We start from the raw sequence: 7,117 nt of genomic DNA, 5'->3' as shown, positions 1-7,117 counted from the left end.
CTATAAATGCCCAGGGTCTTAAAATTAAAATATATAAACACAATATTTATGAACCCTGTGGGGTCGGCGGTCGCGCCGGCGCTTTTTTATCAGTGCAAAAGAGACTCAAATAACTTGATTTTTGTCATACAGGCAAGTGTTAAACGACATTTAAAACTGTTAAATGTTTTTTTTTATTTGTTTACACTCATAATAAAAACATAAAACATATTGTGTTTTTCGTGAAATAAAATAAAAAAATAAACTTGATGTGCATTCTGCCAACTCGCTCAATGTGAAGTTCATTCTGTGACTCAACAGAAAATGACCTGTATCTGTAAATGTTTGTCTCACAGACTTGAGACAAATGTCTTTCCAAAGCTTGGAGTTTTGGAGCTTGGATAATTTATGTAAATCATATAAAAAATAATTCTCTGTTCAAGTTATCCATATGAAAGCAACGATATGTATAGTTTCTCAAACACATCCACATTAGCCCTAATGTGACCACTCTCACTCACGCAAGATCAATTTACATGCAAATTGCCATGTGAAGGCAATTTACTCTCTCTAGAAGGATTGGGAATCGTAAGAAATTTTCCAGTTGTGATTCCGCCTAACTTTTCTGGTTCAGATTACATTACAATTGTTAAACATCTAATTAAAAATAGTCGTAAGGTAAAAAAAGCACATTATTCAACTCAAAAGATACTTTTGTGTAGTAAACACAAAAGCACAATTTAGTAAAAATAGTAAATTCTAAGTAAAAAAATATAGCTGTGAGCAGCGATTGCGGGCCCAATCCGGTGGTACCGGTACCGCCAGCTTTGGCCCTTCATCGCTGCTCGCAGCTATATATATATATATATATATATATTAGGGCTGTCAGTTTAATGCGGTATTAACGGCGTTAACGCAAACCCATTGTAATGCCATATTTTTTTTATTTTTTATCACGATTAATGGTCTTTTTGTCCTAGCAAACTTTGTAGTTTTTTCACATGCTTTTGCAACAGGACGCGGCATGCATGATCCATTTCGCCGTCTCGCGCTCGTCATCCACTCAAAGCCGGCTTGGAATAATGAACACTATTCCAATGTTATTTTCAAAAATAATAATAAAAAACATTTGCACTAAACAAGCCGATCCACTTTTCCATGTTGATAAGAGCATTAAAATGAGAAAAAAATAATGTAACAAAAAGAAATCAAAAGACATTTAGAATAGATCAAAATGTGCGATTAATCGCGAGTTAACTATTACATTAATGTGATTAATCGTGATTAAATATTTTAATTGTTTGACAGCACTAATATATATATATATATATATATATATATATATATATATATATATATATTAGTGCATTTAGGGTTATTCTGCACGATGTGCAAAAATGTAGCCGGCGCCTTGACTGTCCAAAAAGAAGTGTGCTGAAGAGCTTGCATCAGTGAGGGCTATGCAAAAGTGCGCATCGAGGGCACATATCAACCACAAAGTCTGCGTGAGCAGCCTTCTGAAAGGTCAGGTGTACATCCAGGTCTACATCTACTTGTGTTTACATTATAGTAGTTAGGGTTACGCCGATACTCAGGTTCAGTATCGGTTCCGATACTGCCATTTTTGCCGGATCGGGTATCGCTCAGACGAGGCTGATTCAAATCCTGCATTGTGCATATACTATTCTATGTTATTGTTAAGCCCCACAAAAGGCACACAAACAGCCTGTCGCGTTCGGTTAGTCAATGATGAAATTATCTTTTTAAGATGATACAATGTGAATACTATTATAGTTGATCTGTAGATAAAGGTCTATGGTTTTGAGTAAAGAAACTCTATCTTGCTGGACTTTATTGCTGTAACTTAATCGTGTTACTTTCTACCGGGTGATCACAAAACTAGAGTAGAGTTAGAGCTCTATAATTGTTCTTCACACGCACAGTAATTGAAATTTAAAACTGTTAAAAGAAAAGGCTCAATAAACTATTCCATAGATAGATAATATATAATTCACTGTCCATCAATATCTATTGCCTTTGTGCTTTGAACTTTTTAATGCAGACTCGACACACTGCACGCTGTAACTCCATGTGGCTTCAAGCGCATCATTCTCCGCTCCACTTTGTGCCGCACTGTATTGGAGCCTTTCATATCATAATGTAGTGACGCAATGACAGATTATGAATTGCCTTTCTTGTTCTGTCCTATCTATCATATGTTGCTACCTCATTAAACATCTGTACTATACATTTAAAACATGTTGTCTCAATTTTATAGTAGCCATGACTATATCTAAAATAATTTATCTTTTTGATTTTTGTTACCTTGTTTTTCATTAATGTATTTTAGAACAATATAAAGAGCAATGTGTATTACCCACTAATCTAGTTTATAATAGCATTTTTTGTCATAGATTATGATCATATATTTTTTGGTATTGTTGTTTATCTTTATAATGAAGTTGTCTGTATTAAGTAGATTGTGTTTAACACACACAAGAGTGATTATTAGTTTAACACACAGAGTTATAGAAATTCTACTTGATCTCCAAAAAAAAAAAAACTGCACTGGCATCAGATTGGTATTGGTATCATTCGACTAAAAAATTTTGGTATCGGATCGATTCTGAAAAAGATGGTATCGGTGCATCCCTAGTAGTGAAGTTTGAAGCAAATCAGGTAAAAACATAAGAAGGTTATTTAAAAGTATTTTGAAAGTGAAACACTTCCTGCAGTCAGTTGGTGGCGCTATAACTGGGGTTGTAATTATTGCTCGATATATATATATATATATATATATATATATATATATATATATATTAGGGGTGGGCCGTTATCGGCGTTAACGTGCTGCGTTAACGTGAGACTCTTGTCGGGCGATAAACAAAATCTAATCTATTCTCAAAGTTGAGTTGGGAGCAGACCATACCACGCCAGCTATGATGACTTTCACTTTGAAATTTTAGCGTAGATATAGTCGAATTGCACTGTAAGGGCCCTTTAAAACCATATATTGAAACGTCTGTTTATACAGACATTAGGAAAATATCAGTCTATTTTATATGCATTTTATATGTAATATGAGGGAAATGCACATCCGTAAAAGGGGTCGCACACCGAACGCATCGCCGCGCCACGTCTAGGCGGCTGTTTACACCTGGCTACTTCATGCGTTTTCTCAGATCGGATAGCTATCTGAATTATCAAAACGATTCAATTTACACCTGGTCACATACATGTGTTTTTGCAAAACGGATATAAATCCAATCTTCAATTCCCCCACGCTATGCGGATTTAATGAAGTGCACGTCACCGAAAACAACAGATATGAGCTGCATTTTGATCATCGGCTAATTCCAAAATCAGCAAAGACAGCAATGAGAGAGAGCGGCAACCTGGTAAGATCATTTAGTTTCTTTACTTTTAATGAAGATGGTAGTGCAAGTGTCTGCGACTTACTTTCACTTTGATTTGCGATAGATTGCGGCGCGCTGGCTTGATAGGTGCTCAAGCTGCTCATGAGGTGATGCGTGTCGCAGTAGCGCCATCATATCTGACTAAAATAACATGACATATGGCCTATAACACGCTCTCACACGTTTATTTTTTAGCATTTTTGGGAGTAGTAACATTTACATATGTGGTTTCAACAACTAGATGCATTTACACATGTCCAGTTTCGTCTGGAATGTGGCCCAGACTACCTTCTGATGTGGTTTGAGTGATCGGAGTTTCGGAGGGCATTAACACCTGGTCTTTTCAAGATCGGATACAGAAAACGTATGAAGTGATTTCAGAGCATCCGTTAACTGAATTAATTAAGAATCTCACCAGAAAATCCAATAACATCAGTAGGCTAATTGTCATTCAAGCAGCTGATTTCTGTAGTATGCATTAAATGCATTCATCAGATATTTCATCCCTCTCTATTTATTTGTATTGTAAGAAAAAGAGCTTCCCGGACACTACAAAATAGAAGAAAAGTAGATCAAATGGGATTTGATAAAAAAAAAAAATTAAAAATTAAAAAAAAAAAACTGATTTAGTTATTATTTCGTGCTGTTTAAAACTAGGGTTGACAATAGAATACAATAATTATGATTACTCTCATTATTTATAATAATATGAACATTCCAGTGTTAAACTTGTATAAAACATATTTAGGCCTAATTACAAACTACCTGAGAGGTTATTTATTTGGGTATAGCACATGCCTTTGGTAGAATTCAAATGAGCCATTTTAATCTAGATTAATCTAGATTAATTTCAAAATTAATCTAGATTAAAAAAATTATGCCCACCTCTAATATATATATATATATATATATATATATATATATATATAGATAGATAGATAGATAGATAGATAGATAGATAGATAGATAGATAGATAGATAGATAGATAGATAGATAGATAGATAGATAGATGGATAGAAACACACACATAAACAGAGACACCAGCCCCCAGAGACACTGAGAGACTGGCAAAATTCTGAGATTTTCTCCACATTCAAACAAAAATATCTGACTTCCTCTTGGTCCGAGCTAAATCCTATGAATTAGAAAGTTGTCCGGCTTAAGGAGTACAATGTACATACCGGTTTTTGTAACTGTAGATAAAACTAACAACCCCACTTTTGTCAAAAGGTGGTGCTATTTAGTCCCTGCACCACGCCTGTTTCTGAAACTTTGCACATGTCTACTGGCTAATAAATGTGATGTGTCTGTTGGGTTTCATACAATTTCAAGCATGCTAAGAGTCTCAAAAGAAAAGAATTTATCATCCTAAAAGAATTTCAAAGTTTGATGCATTGCCACGGCAACAGTATCAAAGATATCAAGAATCCATTCACAGGTCTACATCTGCCATGTATTTACATCATACAGATGAATTTGAAATCGGGTAAAAATAAGAGGGTGATTTCAAAGCATTTTGAAAGTGACACACTTCCTGCTGCCAGTTGGTGGCGCTATAACTTAGACTCACAATAGTCACATCCATGTAATCGGCCTGTTACAGCGAACACACTGCTGAATTTTCATCAAGATCAGTTAATGTATGCTGAAGTTATGACACACTTCCTGTTTCACGTTTCTCGCCATTATTTTGTTTCCTCGCCACGGCCAAACCAATAGAGATATCAAAAATCCCCTCCCAAACTTTCATCCTCAATGTCTTGACTTCACGCTGAGTTTCATGGCATTTCTTTGAATTCTCTAGGAGGAGTATTTCAAATTCCATTGCGTGTGTTTTACAAACAGCCCTAAATAGCCGACTTCCTGTTGGCTGGGGTAAAAAGTAATAGTATGAAGTGTATATGTACCAATGAGATCTACATGTGCACCGAGTTTCATATTATTACATGCAAGCGTGTTTGATTTATGGACCAAGTTTTTGGACCCTGTTCCAGGGGGTGCTGTCGAGCCCCCCTGCCACGCCCGGGTACCATCTTCAAGCACGTTAAGGGCCCCAAGAGTGCCCGAATAGTCGTATAAATAATAATAATAATAATAATCCTAAGGAAAACAATAGAGCCTTCGCCCTTTCAGGGCTTGGGCCCTAAAAAAATAAATAAAATCTGCCTTCTCTGTGAAAATTTGTAAATTCAACTGGCTTTTTGTATCTCCAGCAGTGGAGAATACCCTCTAAGAAGGGGTAGATTATGCTTAAATGTAAGAAAGTAACTTAGGAATTTCTCACGCTTTTGGATAAGAACCGATTCTCGGTTCCCAACCCTAATCTGGATGTTTATGCTTGTTCTACCAGGGGAGTAGCTTTTTCTCAATCTTTGTTTAAGGGTGCTTCCTTAGACTTTTATTAGATTGTATGGCCCACATGCGGGGTTGACTGTTGGCTCCCAGGATTTTATATGCTTGAGCAGGATGATGTTTTCTAGTTTGCAGACTATGTGTTTTCGTGGACGATAAACCCATATACTGTACGTAGTTGTATAATGTGTGGGATATTGTGTCCACATACTGATTTTATGCATGCTTCAGATAATCGTCACACCTGGTGGTGTTTCCCCCATAGAGTCAGCTACTGATGCAGCGTCTGGTTTCCTACTTAACTTGTAATCTATACTTTAGTTGAAGTAACACATCAGTTATTTCTATAATCCACTTTAGACATTTTAATATAGGCCTACTAACTATAAGTAATGATGCAACAACATGTCATCCATACAATTAGAGTATCAATAGACTGTTAGATTAGGTTTATGTTTCCTGATTAATAAAATAAGCTGACATGTACTTGCAAAGTTGCTTATAATGTCTGTTTGGGGATGATCAAAATAAAGTATAGAAAATATATTAAGCAACCAATGGGCTCTATGCACGGCGGTATTTCCGGTGAAGGATTAAGGATGCTCGATAACTTCCGCCGATCATAGAGTCCAATGCAATACCGAGAATTTATATTGAATTTTATACTCCATGGTTATACTAATGAAACGTTAGTCACAAAAACAGATAAAACAGACACCCCTCGTTGTGTTTATGCTTCTTTTTAAAATTATATTATATAAACATAACTATATATAAAATTACATCTAAACGTATGTACATTTCGTTTCAAAGACGGGAGGACAGCAAATATTGAAGACTCTGCCATAATCCCGTTTTCTCCGGTTTTCCTCCGCTTTAATCTCCACAACCGGAAATGGACGAGCATCCTTGCGTCAAATGCGGAACTTATGCGTGCATATAGCCCATACTATCTACATACAATATATATACAACACAATCTACGAATACTCTAAAGACTGATAGTTGACATGTAGTTGCAAAGTTACTTATAGTTGGTAGAATGGACTATCGATACATGTTATAGAGATACCGGCATGTGTGATATTTCGACCCTGCTTTAACAACATATGAAAACAGAATTGTTGCTTTGTTTATTTCCCATACATGAACAAATGTATGTACAGGGGTATATACCCAACGCATTCTCACCCCAAGGCGTCACCTTTGACCATGCTTCAATATTTGACGTTTTAGGCGTCCTTTAGCGTCACTTACATGACGCGATCCTACGGCGTCATCTAACTGACGCTAAAGGAAAGCGTCAGTTAGAGGACGCGGTTAGGTTTAGGTGTGGGGTGGGGGTAGGGTACACGCGATCCTAGGGCGT

This window comes from Pimephales promelas, chromosome 1 (genome assembly GCF_988280905.1).
Source record: "Pimephales promelas chromosome 1, fPimPro1.hap1.1, whole genome shotgun sequence".
Classification (NCBI taxonomy): domain Eukaryota; kingdom Metazoa; phylum Chordata; class Actinopteri; order Cypriniformes; family Leuciscidae; genus Pimephales; species Pimephales promelas.
The sequence above is the reverse complement of the archived record's forward strand: the minus strand, read 5'-3'. Positions refer to the sequence as shown.